This window comes from Mustelus asterias, chromosome 11 (assembly GCF_964213995.1).
Source record: "Mustelus asterias chromosome 11, sMusAst1.hap1.1, whole genome shotgun sequence".
Taxonomy (NCBI): domain Eukaryota; kingdom Metazoa; phylum Chordata; class Chondrichthyes; order Carcharhiniformes; family Triakidae; genus Mustelus; species Mustelus asterias.
This window is the reverse complement of record NC_135811.1, coordinates 13,366,210-13,382,151: the sequence shown is the minus strand read 5'-3', so window position 1 is coordinate 13,382,151 and position 15,942 is coordinate 13,366,210.

Here is a 15,942-nt window from a genome sequence, read left to right as displayed (position 1 = left end):
TGATAAAGGTGTTTTGGGCTCTCACTTTCTTGGGTCAGCCTGTCCTTGCAATTGGACAATGCCCGCTCTGGGGCCTCCCACCTGCAATTCCCTCAGGTGGTGTGAGGACTCATAGCTCTGGTATACCTCCACCTGTTTTGCCTCACTCCCTCTTGGAGTGTGTGGCCTTGTCCTCGGGGGCAGGGGGACAAAAAGGACATTTTGAGATGGTGGCCAGGTGGGAATGGGAGCTTGACATCGGAGGCATGTGGAGGACGTGAGACAAATCTGTGAAGGATAATGATGGAGATCGGTTGGGGGGAAGGGGCTATTTCTGAGGAAGATGCTGATAGCCGGTGGCTGGAGGTGTAGATTGTCAGATGGCAGAGGTTGGGTACAGGCATGATGCCAGGGGAGGACAGGTGGGTAGTGCGGGTACAGATTGTTCAGCTTCTTCCGATATTGAACAGTGTTTCTCCTGGTCATGCTGTTGCTGCTGACTGCCTCGGCCACTGCCTCCCAGGCTGCTGGGACAACATTGGAAGGAAGTCTCCTACCTGCCCTGGGGAATATGGTGGCCCTCCTCTCCTCAATGGCGTCCAGCATGCGGTTCACGTCAGCATTGCGAAATATTGGGGCGGCTCTTCTTCCTGCTGCCTTCATTGCTGCAGTGAATGTGCGGTCTGCGGGGAGCAATTATATCCTCCTCCCGCTTGTTGGTCCTGGAGGTGAATCCCAACAGATCAGCAGCCGCTGGAATCGGAATCGGAGAATCCCCGTGTTTGTCGCGGGGTCTGGGCTGGCCCATTTAAATATGGTGGATGGCATCTGCTGGGTGCTGCCAGCAGCAGTGCGAAGCACTCTCGTTTTGACCCTGGTGGGAGCATTCAGAGTCAAAACAAAAGGATTATACACATGGAAAAAGCAATTCAAGGAAGGAATAACTTCTTATAACCACAAAAAGATGTCAATCAATCAAAGCCAACACTCCACTTCAGCCTGTGAAAAGTGGTCCCCCGCTGAGCTAATCTGGTAATGATTCTAGGAACTCAGCCAAGCATTCATAATGAGGCCATTTGAATGCTTGATTTTCAGTTGCTGGGCAGCAATGAAAGGAGAAGGTCAGATTTTGACAGTATTTCATAGGGTGGATTGGCCAGGAATAAGTTCCTAGGATGAAGGGAAGTGGGTGGGCACAAGAGGTTCTGAATTTACTCTGCATACCATGTGAGTATACCGACCTCACATACATCATGTTCCTTGCAGGTTCCAAAATCCGCTGTCCTTTTTTTCAGATTAGGTAGGAAGCAGCAGACCTGTTGAATGTTGGATCATTTTAATGACTATAAACCATTCTCCAGTTTCACTGGCAGTTCACGATATTCTCCGAGCTCTCAATCAGAGACTCTACATTCTTTTGGAAAGGCAGACATCTGGTAGTTTAATTGCTTTTGGTTTTGACACTTACCATGACTTACTCTGTTCCACATAGGAATCATCAATACCACGCGCACCGCATAAATGTAAGCCAGAAATGCACCAATAACCTTTCGCAACCATATATTGTGCCAAAGCCCAGGCCATGCGTCAAAGAAATAGGTAAGAAAGACCATGTCCTCCGTAAAAATACCGACACAATTCTTGAAATTAGATCCTAGATTTGTTTCTTCAGGATGGCTTCATTCTCCATCATTGGATCAAAGTGAAGATTTGCCCCAGGACTCCCTTCTACGGAGGTAGATGGAAGGGCAGCTTGTGATGAGGTTATTGTGATCCTGCAATGGGATATAGATAGATTAGGTGACTGAGCGGAAACCTGGTAAATGGAGTTTAATGTGGGGAAGTGTGAGGTCATGTGCTTTAGTGGAAGGAATCCAAAGGCAGATTATTATCTAAATGGAGAGGGACTGCAGGTGAGTGAAATACAGATGGATCTGGGTGTTCTAGGGCGTGAATCACAAAAAGCTAGCAGGCAGGTCCAATATGTAGTTAAGAAGACAAACGGCATTTTGGCCTTTATTGGAAAGGGGTTGGAGTTTAAAAATAGGGAAATTTTATTGCAATTGTACGGGGTGTTGGTGAGGCCTCACCCGGAATACTGCGTACAGTTTTGGTCCCCCTTACCTTAAAAAAGATACAGTAACATTGGAGGCAGTCCAAAGAAGATTCACCAGGCTAATTCCTGGAATGAGAGAGTTGTCCTATCAAGAGAGAATAAATAGTCTTGGTTTGTATTCCTTGGAGTTTAGAAGAGGGGTGACCTTATTCAAACATATAAGATCCTGAGGGGGCCTGACAGGGTAGATGATCATGTCGAGAGGGCTGGAATACAAGAGCAGGAATGTACTTCTGAGGCTGTATAAGGTTCTGGTCAGACCCCATTTGGAGTATTGTTAACAGTTTTGGGTTCCATATCTAAGGAAGGATGTGCTGGCTTTGGAAAGGGTCCAGAGGAGGTTTACAAGAATGATCCCTGGGATGAAGAACTTGTCGTATGAAGAAAGGTTGAGGGCTCTGGGTCTGTACTTGTTGGAGTTTAGAAGGATGAGGGGGGATCACATTGAAACTTACAGGATACTGTGAAGCCCGGATTGAGTGGACGTGGAGAGGATGTTTCCACTAGTAGAAAAAACTAGAACCAGAGGGCACAACCTCAGGCTAAAGGAACGATCCTTTTAAACTGAGATGAGGAGGAATTTCTTCAGCCAGGGAGTGGTGAACCTGTGGAACTCTTTGCCGCAATAGGCTGGGACGGCCAGGTCACTGAGTGTCTTTCAGACAGAGACAGATAGGTTCTTGATTCATAAGGAGATCAGAGGTTATGAGGAAAAGGCAGGAGAATGGGGATGAGAAAAATATCAGCCATGATTGAATGGTGGAACAGACTCAATGGACCGAGTGGCCTAATTCTGCTCCTATGTCTTATGGTTTTACGGTCTTATGGTGAGATGTTTTCACTAGTGGGAGAGTCTTGAACAAGGGGATAAAGCAACAAGATAAAGGGCCGGTCATTTCAAACTGAGGTGCGAGGAGATTTCTTCTCGCAGAGGGTGGTGAATCTCTGGAATTCTCTGTCCCAAAGGGTGGTGGAGGCTGGACTATTAGAAGCATTTAAAGTGGAGGTGGATAAATATTTGATAGTTTGAGGCATAGCGGGCTATGGGGAAATGACACAGAAAAGGAGCAGAGGCCGGCATAGATCAGCCATGATGGTATTGAGTGGCAGGACAGGATTGAAGGGTCTGGTGTCCAACTCCGGCTTCTTGTGAAGCTAAAGATCATTGTAAGTCTGAGAAGGATGACTAAATATCCATGCAAATAGGACTTAAAACATCCAGATTTCTTCAATGTGAGGACTTGACAGATAAAAGAAAACTGTAGACAGGTGAGACTTGGAACAGCCAGAAACAAATTCAACGTTGAATAAAGAGACAGGCTTTCCCTCACATAGTGAGTGAATTAATTTTCATCTCCCATTAGTTAAGTCAAGATGAGGCAGCCAAGTCCATGTCATATTCAGTTCAAACAGGGCCAGAGGGTGGGAGGAACAATGTGGATATTGGACCTAGGTGGGGAAGAAAAAATGCAGGTGAGGGGGCAGAAAGAGCAAGTTTGAAAGGGGAGAGGCGGGAAGAGGGGAAGGTAGAGCAGAGAGGGAGGGGGGGGTGGGGGAAGAGAGTGGGGAGAAGGAAGAGGAAGGGTGGGAAATACGGGCAAGAAGGACAGCATCAGGGAGAGAAAGGAAAGGGGAGGTAGGGAAAGTGGGAAAAGAAAAAGGGGAAGAGAAGGAGAAAAGGGGATATGGAGGGAGGGAGGGAGAGGAGAGAAGAGGTCAAGGGAGGTTGAAGGGAAATTGGGAGGATCAGAGGTAAATAATCACTTCTTAATCAAATTTACCCCAAGTTATCTCAGCAATTGCATATTGAATAGGTATTCCTGCATAAGAGATAAAGGAAATTCAGGTCTAGAGTTAATTTTCCTGATCTCTGCACTGCAACTCCGACTGTGAATGGAATAGATGGGCAGAGAGGAGTGATGAGATCAGGATCAGGATCCACATTGACATCTTCCACACTCAGAGAGCTTCGCCCACTTCTTGTCAGGGAACACAGGCAAATAATGGGCAGTAGACCAAAATCATTCCTCTATAAGGGAATGAGCCAATAGAGAAAACTGGAGGACAGGAAAAAGTTTTAAAGGATTCATGGCCCATTTCCAATTGAAGGAGAAGTGAGCACTTGTACTGGAGAAGTGGACTGTGTGTGAGTATGAAATATTAATGAGAAACAGGAAACAGGGGAGCAGGAATAGACTGCGCAACACCTTAAGCCTGTTCTACAATACAGTTAGATGGATGATCTGTATTTCAACTCCATCTACCCACCTTAATTCCCTCATTCCCTTAATACCTTCGCCTGTCGGGAATCTATCAATCTCAATTTTTAAATTTTCAATTGAGCCTCACTCAGCCACAGGAGGTTTCTGGGGGAGAAAATTCACTCCATTTCTGTATGAAGAAATACTTCCTGATCGCATCCCAGAATGGCCTCAATCTGATTCTCATGTTATGACTTTGTGTTCTCAATAATCCACCCAGAGGAAATTGGTTCTGTCCAATTAATGCCATCGATTGTCTTGAAGATCTCAATTAGATCACTCCTTAATCTTCTAAAGTAAAGCGAAAACAAACCTGGCCTGTGAAACCTATTTTCATAATAGTGGGGGAGGCGATGGCTCAGTGGTTCTCGAGGGAGATTGTAACACTGATTAAGAGGAAGAGAAAGTTGTATGAAATGTACAGGCAGCAAGGAACAGATCAGATGCTCGAGGAGTATAAAAAGTGCAAGAAGCTACTTAAGAGGGAAATCAGGAGGGCTAAAAGAAGACATGAGGTTGCTTTGGCAGACAGAGTGAAGGAAAATCCAAAGAGCTTCTATAGGTATGTTAGGAGCAAAAGGATAGTGAGGGATAAAATTGGTCCTCTTGAAGACCAGAGTGGTAGACTGTGTATGGAACCAAAAGAGATTGGGGAGATACTAAATGGTTTTTTTGCATCCGTATTTACTGAGGAAACGGGCATGGAGTCTACGGAAATAGGGCAAACAGGTAGGGAGGTCATGGAACCTTTACAGATTAAAGGGGAGGAGGTGCTCGCTGTCTTGAGGCAAATCAGAGTGGATAAATCCCCAGGACCGGACAGGGTATTCCCACGGACCTTGAGGGAAGCTAGTGTTGAACTTGCAGGGGCCCTGGCAGACATATTTAAAATGTCAGTATTCACGGGGGAGGTGCCGGTGATTGGAGGGTGGCTCATGTTGTTCCGTTGTTTAAAAAAGGTTCCAAAAGAAATCCGGGAAATTATAGGCCAGTAAGTTTGACGTCGGTGGTGGGCAAGTTATTGGAAGGTGTGATAAGGGATAGGATCTACAAATATTTGGATAGACAGGGACTTATTAGGGAGAGTCAACATGGCTTTGTGCGTGGTAGGTCATGTTTGACCAATCTATTAGAGTTTTTCGAGGAGGTTACCAGGAAAGTGGATGAAGGGAAGGCGGTGGATGTTGTCTACCTGGATTTCAGCAAGGCCTTTGACAAGGTCCCTCATGGGAGGTTAGTTAGGAAGGTTCAGTCGCTAGGTATACATGGGGAGGTAGTAAATTGGATTAGACACTGGCTCAATGGAAGAAGCCAGAGAGTGGTTGTGGAGGATTGCTTCTCTGAGTGGAGGCCTGTGACTAGTGGTGTGCCGCAGGGATCGGTGTTAGGTCCATTGTTGTTTGTCATCTATATCAATGATCTGGATGATAATGTGGTCAATTGGATCAGCAAGTTTGCTGATGATACAAAGATTGGAGGTGTAGTGGACAGTGAGGAAGGTTTTCAAAGCTTGCAGAGGGATTTGGACCAACTAGAAAAATGGGCTGAAAAATGGCAAATGGAATTTAACGCAGACAAGTGTGAGATATTGCACATTGGAAGGACAAACCAAAGTAGAACGTACAGGGTAAATGGTAGGACTCTGAAGAGTGCAGTTGAACAGAGGGATCTGGGAATACAGGTACAGAATTCCCTAAAAGTGACGTCACAGGTGGATAGGGTCGTAAAGAGTGCCTTTGGTACATTGGCCTTTATAAATCGGAGTATCGAGTATAAAAGTTGGAGTGTTATGGTAAGGTTATATAAGGCATTGGTGAGGCCGAATTTGGAGTATTGTGTACAGTTTTGGTCACCTAGTTACAGGAAGGATGTAAATAAGGTTGAAAGAGTGCAGAGAAGGTTCACAAGGATTTTGCTGGGACTTGAGAAGCTGAGTTACAGAGAGAGATTGAATAGATTGGGACTTTATTCCCTGGAGCGTAGAAGATTGAGGGGAGATTTGATAGAGGTGTATAAGATTTTGATGGGTATAGATAGAGTGAATGCAAGCAGGCTTTTTCCGCTGAGGCTAGGGGAGAAAAAAACCAGAGGGCATGGGTTAAGGGTGAAAGGAGAAATGTTTAAAGGGAATATCAGGGGGGGCTTCTTCACGCAGAGAGTGGTGGGAGTGTGGAATGGGCTGCCGGATAAAGTGGTAAATGGGGGGTCACTTTTAACATTTAAGAAAAACTTGGACGGGTTCATGGATGAGAGGGGTGTGGAGGGATATGTCCAAGTGCAGGTCAGTGGGACTAGGCAAAAAATGGTTTGGCACAGACAAGAAGGGCCAAAAGGCCTGTTTCTGAGCTGTAATTTTCTATGGTTCTATGGTGTTATTGCTCAACTATTAATCCAGAAATTCAGCTAATGTTCTGGGGACCCGGGTTTGAATCCCGCCACGGCAGATGGTGGAGTTTGAATTCAATAAAATAAAAATATCTCGAATGAAGAATCTACTGATGAAACAATTGTCGGAAAAAACCCATCTGATTCACTAATGTCCTATCGGGAAGGAAATCTGCCGTCCTTACCCAGTCTGGCCGACATGTGACTCCAGAGCCACAGCAATGTGGTTGACTCTCAACTGCCCTCAGGCAACTAGGGATGGGCAATAAATGCTGGCCAGCCAGCGACGCCCATGTCCCACAAATGAATAAAAAATAATCTAATCCTTTAAAATGTGGTATCATTCTGGTGAATCTGCTGCACCCCCCTACAAGGCCATTATGCCTTTCCTGAGATGTGGTGCAGTTTCCTAAATGGATTCGAACCAAACCTTTGTATAACATGCTTGTCATCGTTCCAACAACGTAAGATGATGGACATGCAGTGATGTAGCTCACACCATTATATTCCAATCCCCTTGCTTTAAAAAGGCAATATTCCATTAGTTTTCTTTAAATTGCTTTTTTGAACAAATAAATGCTATAGTCATCCCTTCAGGAGCATTTCTTACGGTCTGATGCTTTCTGTTCATTTACATGCAGATAATGTATCTTTGGATTCGACATACGCAGTTCCTGCTTCTCTCCGCTTAAATATACCCAGCACTCCAGTCGAAACAGACCCAGATGAAATCTATGATGTAAGTCTTCTCTAAGTCTATGTTAAATATGCAATACTACCGTCCCAGTGAATTGGAAAGAAATAGTTTAGATGCGTTCTGGTTGGCTGAACCTAGTCATAATTACAACTCTTTATTCATTACATTTCACCATTTATTAAGTCCGTAGGGAAAATTCCAGAAGGTTTTATGCAGAAAGAGAGACAGAGATCTAATTTATTTCTGATTAAATCGATGTGAGGTGAAAGCCAAGTACTTTAAGTCAGGTTTTGCTTGATCCAAAGCAACTTGTAATTTAAAAAACATTCACTGAAATCCCAGTTTATGATTCAGAATGGGTTACTCTGACATGAATTTTGGATAGGTTTTCTCTGTTAATTTCTCGATAGCACTGTGGGATTTGACCACCTGATGTCTGATTTTAGTTTAATCCTCAGCTCCAGGAATGTCCAATTTATCCTTCAGTTCAAATTCCGACATCAATAATCAATGATTTATGGTTTAACTTTTGCTGAGCTGTATACTACTGATTCTACTGATAGATCTACTGATAGATATCGCAAGGGGGATAGAATATAAAAGCAGAGATGTCTTGCTGCATCTGTACAGGGCCTTGGTGAGGCCGCAGCTGGAATACTGTGTGCAGTATTGGTCCCCTTATTTGCAGAAGGATATATTGGCCTTGGAGGGAGTGTAGAGAAGGTTCACCAAGTTGATACCAGAGATGAGGGGTGTTGATTATGAGGAGAGACTGAGCAGATTGGGTTTGTACTCGTTGGAATTTAGGAGGCTGAGGGGGGATCTTATAGAGACCTATAAGATAATGAAGGGGCAGGATAGGGTAGAGGTGGAGAGATTCTTTCCACTTAGAAAGGAAGCTAGAACTAGAGGGCACAGCCTCAAAATAAAGGGGGGTCAGTTTTGGACAGAGTTGAGGAGGAACTTCTTCTCTGAGGGTGGTGAATCTCTGGAATTCTCTGCCCACTGAAGTGGTGGAGGCTACCTCGTTGAATATGTTTAAATCACGGAAAGATGGATTCCTGATCGGTAAGGGAATTAGGGGTTATGGGGATCAGGCGGGTAAGTGGAACTGATCCACTTCAGATCAGCCATGATCTTATTGAATGGCGGGGCAGGCTCAAGGGGCTAGATGGCCTACTCCTGCTCCTATTTCTTATGTTCTTATCTGACAGGGGATATATGGATGGAAGGAATTGAAAATAACGTCTCGGGATTGAATTAACTTGACGACTTTTAGGATGAGGCATATTAGGCTTTTAGGCGGAGCGCCGGAATTTGTATTTTCTCCATCAAAGGTTATTATATGTTGAGTGTTAAGACATGTTGAATTTAGCCTTCTATATTCATAAGATACAGGAGCAGAATTAGGCCATTCGGCCCATCGAGTCCACTTCGCCATTCGATCATGGTTGATTTGCTCCTCATCCCCATTTTCCTGCCTTCTCCCCATAATCCTTCAACCCAATACCAATTAAAAATCTGTTTAACTCCTTAAACTGCCCCAGCATCCACCGTACTTTGGGGTAGCGAATTCCACAAATTCACACCCCTTTGGGAGAAGTAGTTTCTCCTCAACTCTGTTTTAAATTTGCTACCCCTTATCCTAAGACTATGACCTCTTGTTCTAGAATGCCCCATAAGAGGAAGCATCTGCCCCACGTCTACTTTATCCATATCTTTTATCATCTTGAGTACCTCAATTTGATCTCCCCTCATTCTTCTAAATTCCAGAGAGTCTCGGCCTAAGCTGTTCAATTTCTCTTCATACGACAAACCCCTCATCTCTGGAATCAATCTATGCTGTGGTCTTCATCTGCTGGCATGCCATTCAGAATCGCATAATTGGCACATTGAGTGGGATTTTCCGGCCGTGCTCGTCCCAAGACCGGAAAATCCCACCTGAGGTCAACGGGCCTTTAAATAGTCCATCAAATCTTCTGTTCCGCCCACTACAATTCCCAAGGTGGGCAGGATGGGAAATCTCCAGCCGTTAGCTACATCAATATCCCTCGATTTCCATTGCTGTCCTGTCTTCTTTATTCAATCATTTATTCGGTCTGGATTATACATATCATCCTTTAGACACATGTAAGAGTTAACCTCTATTAACTGATAAACTGCAAGTGTTCCCATACATTTAGAACTGACTGCCCTGTTTTCCAAAGGATCACCTGGACTCGAAACATCAGCTCTTTTCTCTCCTTACAGATGCTGCCAGGCCTGCTGAGATTTTCCAGCATTTCCTCTTTTGGCTTTTGCCCTGTTTTTCCAATTGGGAGACAATTTCCTTCATTTGTTGATTGTGGCAAGGTCACAAATACTTTTTTTATACTCATCTGCACTGTTTTGCCAAAAGCAGAGGGGAACCATCAGAGAATGATACAACACAGGGGAAGGCCATTCAGTCCCTCGCACGTGGGATGGCTTTTGAAAGAGCTATTCAAATCAGTCCCACCTCCCTGCTCTTTCTGCATACTTCAGCAAATTATTTCCCTGCGAGTCTTCATCCAATTCCCTTTTGGAAATTACTATTGAATTTACATCCAAATTTCAAGTAGCACATTCCAGATTGTAGCGACTCGCTGCATAAAACTGTTTTCTCTATCCTTTCCCTTTGCTAGTGCTCTTTCTCCACCTCCCCAACCCCATCACTGAGCTGTATACTTGCTCTGTATAAGATGCTGAAATGTTTCTTGATCCTTTCATGGGCAGTGAGCATTGTTGGCTAGGTCAACATTTGTTGACCATCCCTAATTTCCCTTGAGACAGTGGGGGTGAGCCGCCTCCTTTCACTGCTGCAAGCCATGTGGTGTAGTTTTGGCCATAGTACTGTTGGGAAGGGAGTTCCCAGTTTTTGAACCAGCATCAGTGAAGAAACGGCAATACAGTTCCATTATTGACTTGGAAGGAATCATAGAATAGAATCATAGAATCCCTACAGTACAGAAAGAGGCCATTCGGCCCATCGAGTCTGCACCGACCACAATCCCACCCAGGCCCTACCCCCATATCCCTACACATTTACCCACTAATCCCTCTAACCTACGCATCTCAGGACACTAAGGGCAATTTTAGCATGGCCAATCAACCTAACCTGCACATCTTTGGACTGTGGGAGGAAACCGGAGCACCCGGAGGAAACCCACGCAGACACAAGGAGAATGTGCAAACTCCACACAGACAGTGACCCGAGCCGGGAATCGAACCCAGGTCCCTGGAGCTGTGAAGCAGCAGTGCTAACCACTGTGCTACCGTGCTGCCCTTGAAGATGTTGGTGTTCCCATGCATCTGCTGGCCTTGCCCCTCTGGGTGCTAGAGCTCGTGTGTTTGGAAGGTGGAGTCAATGGAGCCTTGGTGGGTCGCTTTACGGCCGACAAAATGCAAGTACCTGGGAGGGGTGTCCCTTTTGGCTACAAGGCCCTGTCTCTGTTTGAGTTGGCTGAGTTAAAAGAGCGCAGATCTCTTTAAACTGTTACACTCAATGTTGAGCTGTTTTAATTGTGGAACGTGGAATTGTTATGAAGTTTTTAGAAAATGACAGTGTTTATGGTTTGGCAGGTTCCACCACGAAGAATGTGATTCCAGAAAGTTCTTCCCGGGAAAATGCAGCAAGCTCAAGTTTAAAAGAAGCTAAGGAAACAATCAACGGCAGCAGTTCGACCTGATCGTCTTCAAAGAATATGACCAATCATTGAGATCTTAACATTTGACGAGAGACGATATAAAAAGGGAAGAGGGTTCTGAATCCTCCTGTATTTAGGTGTCTTTTTTATATGAGGAGTGTCATTTAACTGGCAATAGTTACATATTAAACATAGTAACTAGAAACATAGAAAATAGAAGCAGGAGATGGCCATTCGGCCCTTCAAGCCTGCTTGCCCATTCATTATGATCATGGTTAATCATCAAATTCAATATCTAGATCCACCCCATCCCTTGATCACTTTAGCCCAAGAGCTGTAGCTAATTTCTTCTTGAAATCAGACACTGTTTTGGCCTCAACTACTTTCCGTGGTAGTGAATTTCAGACATTCACCACCCTCTCCTATTCTGCATGTGTTTCACATATGATTGTGTTGTGGAAACAAAGCCCTTGGAGGATGACAAACTCCCAAACATGTTCCTTCTGCCTCTATCCAGTACATTTAGAAAAAATGGGCAGGAAGACCTTGGCCTTGGGAAACCAATTACTCCACAGCCACTTGCATTATTTCTTCAAGATGTAGCTCAGAGCACTGTGAGTGTGATGTTACTGCAAAGCTAAGAACATTAAGGGAAAGCCAGATGAGCACATGAGAGAGGACAGAATAGAAGATTATGCTGATAAGCTCAGCTGAATTAGAATGCGGAGCTTAAATGTTGGCCCATTGTGTCAAGTGGCCCGTTTCTATGCTGTAGTCTCCATCCATCCCTCTCATATTGGAATCAGGGTTGAAGAAAAAATACTATATTGGCATGATAAGCCTTAAGCATTATTATTAGATTGAGTACCAGGAAAACCCAGAGGAATTCCAAGAAGTAGAGTCTTTTGGAAATCCATGTACATCACATCAACTTTATAAGCCTCAGCAAAACAATTCGATTCAGTTAATTAACCAGAATTAACAAATTCACGCCGGCATTCCTTACTTAGTTTTTTTTTAAAGTTTATTTATTAGTGTCACAAGTAGGCTTACGTTAACACTGCAATGAAGCTACTGTGAAAATCCCCTAGTCGCCACACTCCAGTGCCTGTTTGGGTACACTGAGGGATCATTTAGGGGCAGCACAGTGGCTCGCACTGCTGCCTCACAGCGCCAGGGACCCAGGTCCAATTCCGGCCTCGGGTCACTGTCTGTGTGGAGTTTGCACATTCTCCCCATGTCTGCGCGGGTTCCCTTCGGATGCTCCGGTTTCCTCCCACAGTCCGAAAGACGTGCTGGTTAGGTGCTAAATTCTCCCTTAGTATGCCCACTAGGGCATTTTCACAGTAACTTCATGACAGCGTTAATGTAAGTCTACTTGTGACACTAATAAAAAGAATGAACTTTAAAAATATAACATCTGCTGGTGCAGGAATCAAATCAATGGATCATGAACGGAGCTCTCATTGCAGGCTGTTTCAGGATAGGAGTCTTCTCATAAGTTTATTGAACCGAAGGTAATGAATAACAGCAGTATCCAATTGCTGTACTACCTGCCTTGGTGGGGTCTCTGATCTTCCAGACTGGTTCTGCAAAGGTAAGTGCATGTGATGTGTAACAGTCGGAGCATCTCTATTGATTTCAATTCTCTTCCCACACCAAATGGTGCACTAAGGCAGACTTTTGTCTGCTTCCACAGCTAGTAATTCCCAGAACAGGTCACTAGTCTGTCAACAGAGACTATTAGCTTGGGGAATTATTTAGCTCAGTTGGCTGGATGGCTGGTTCTATAGTGATACAGAGTGACCCCAACAGCATGAGTTCAATTGCCATATCATAAAACCATAAGATTTAGGAGCAGAATTAGACCATTCAGCCCGTCGGGTCTGTTCCACCATTCAATCATGGCTGATAAGTTTCTCAATCCCACTCTCCCGCTTTTTCCCCGTAGTCCTTGATCCCCTTACCAATCAAGAACCTATCTATCTCTGTCTTAAATGCACTCAATGACCTGGCCTCCACAGCCTTCTGTTGGAATGAATTTTATAGATTCACCACCCTCTGGCTGAAGAACTTCCTCCTTATTTCAGTTCTAAAGGTTTATCCCAGCACAGTGGTTAGCACTGCTGCTTCACAGCGCCAGGGATCCGGGTTCGATTCCTGGCTTGGGTCACTGTCTGTGTGGAGTTTGCATGTTCTTCCCATGTCTGCGTGGGTTTCCTCCGGGTGCTCCGGTTGCCTCCCACATTTTGAAAGACATGCTGGTGAGGTGCATTGACCTGAACAGGCGCCAGACTGTGGTGACTCGAGGAATTTCACAGTAACTTCATTGCAGTGTTAATGTAAGCCTTACTTATGACTAATAAATAAAACTTTTAAAACTTTACTTTTCGCTGAGGCTGTGCTCTCGGATCCTAGTCTCTCCGACTAATGGAAACATCTCCCCCACGTCCACGCTATCCAGACCTTTCATTATTCTGTAAGTTTCAATGAGATCTCCCCTCATCCGTACTGCACTCCGTCAAGTACAGACCCAGTGTCCTCAGGCGCTCCTCGTACGTCAAGCTTTTCATTCCCGGTACCAGCTGAGGTTATTCATTAAGGCCCCGTTTTCTCAACCTTGCCCCTTGTCTGAGGTGTGGTGGTCCTCAGGTTAAAATCACCACTAGTCAGCCTATGGTCATCTGGACTATGGCAACTTTACCTTTTCATATAGCTTGAGGGACATTACTCCGCATCAAGCATGGCTGATCAGGAGTTTCTCCCGCTCTTACTGCCAGCCATTGACTTGTTTGGAAGGATATACAGGTTGACACACTGATGTTGTTAATGAACACATCTTCCTTGGCCATATAGTCTTGGGGTGGGACTCAAGCCTGGAGCTTCTGGCCCAGAGGCAGCGACGCTACCCACTACGCCACAAGATCTCTTTATCCCGACTGAAAACCCATTCGAGGTATGATTTAAAATAGAGGTACGATTCTTGCTGACTGACTGTGACTGTTGGTGGAAGCGGGCTGTGTTTAAGGAACAGGGAATGAAGTGTGTTCAAACACTGACCTTTCCAACTCTGTGTAACAGCCTCCTCTCTCTTGTTTGGGTCGCAGCAGAGGTTTGAACAGACTCTGCGCTGTCCTGATCCTTGCCACCAACATTATAGAAAGCCAACTAAATATTTGTTTTGAGCCCAGAAGTACAAGGTCAGGACAGACTGTATATGATCAATTTCGCTCGTGCATCAAGATGTGCTGAAAACAATTGATGTGAGGTACATAGTCCACACTGTACCCTCACAGGTGTTGGATTTTTTTGAATGAGATGTTAAAACAAGGCTCAGTTTGACCTCTGAAGGTGAACTTTAAAAAAAAATCTCATGTCATTATCTCAAAGAAGTGCAAAGTGACCTAGTCTGGGTTTTTACAAATAGTTATTAATCAGATTGTTGCTGGTGGAGCCTTGCTGTGTATTCATTGGCTGCCACATTACAGCAGTGGTGACAATTTAAAATTATCTTATACTTATAGAATCCTACAGTGCAGAAGGAGGCCATTTGGCCCATTGAGTCTGCACCGACCACAATTCCACCCAGGCCCTATCCCCATCACACCATGCATTTGCCCTAGCTGGTCCCCCTGACACTAAGGGGCAATTTAGCATGGCCAATCTGCCTAACCCGCACATCTTTGGAGTGTGGGAGGAAACCGGAGTACCCGGAGGAAACCGACGCAGACATGGGGAGAATGTGTAAACTCTGCACAGACAATGACCCAAGCCAGGAATTGAACCCGGGTCCCTGGCGCTGTGAGGCAGCAATGCTAACCACCGTGCCGCCCTTACTTCATTGGCTGTAAAGCATTTTTGAGCATCCTGAGGTCATGAGAAGATTAAGTTTCCCTTTTTAGGCAAAAGTTGAGCTTTGCTTTCTATCATTACGATGTAGTTACCTGATAAGGTCACTGAGTGTCATTCACTATCTTATTGAGTATATGAGATGAAACACTTTCAAAAATAAACCAATATCCTACTAATACATTTTAATGCCAGTTGCTGTGCTGTATTTTACATTACAATACATTGTTTGGACTTGTCCTCCAAGTTGCACATTTTCCTTCATTCAATGAGTGATTTCCATGCACTTACCCAGTAGGATCATCTTCATTCTAGAGATGACATATAAGCATCTGCCCAATAAACTGGAATTGGGCCCATTACTTGGCTCAAGTCCACACTTGTGCTTCCATTTCGGATGGGCTGGGGGGGGGGGGGGGAGGAATACCCCATTTTTGAGAGCTGGTGGCCAATCAAATGGTTGGCAGCTCACCAGTTCCAGCAGTACCACGGGGAGCAGTAGCCATGGCTGAGACTGCAGCCAGTCCTCAATGATACCCGTCACTGGAGCAGGATATTAAGGTGAGTGAAACCCTGCCGGTTTTGCCAGGGCTGGGAAGGTGGGGGGCCAGTGGGAGACTGCTGTTAGGGTGGTAGAGAGGTATTACAAGGGGGATGGATCAAAAGGTACCTGTACAGGAGGAACCCCCTTCCCCTTCCACACAAGGTCAACAGGGTATACCAGTGGCAGCAGGAGGAGGTCCTTAAGTGACCATTAATTGGCCTCAATTAGCCCAAAGATCATGCAACCCAAGCCTCCCTCGGTGCTGGTAAAATACCAGAAGCCAATAGGCAATGGGCACACACCCTTGCCAGGCCACAAATTTATAAACCCTTCACAAAATTGAAGAATATAGAAGTACAGCAGGGATGGCTGCTGTGTGGTTAAACAGTACCATAAACTATATACCAAAGGTCCGTGCTGCAGGTTAATTTACACAGTACGTATTC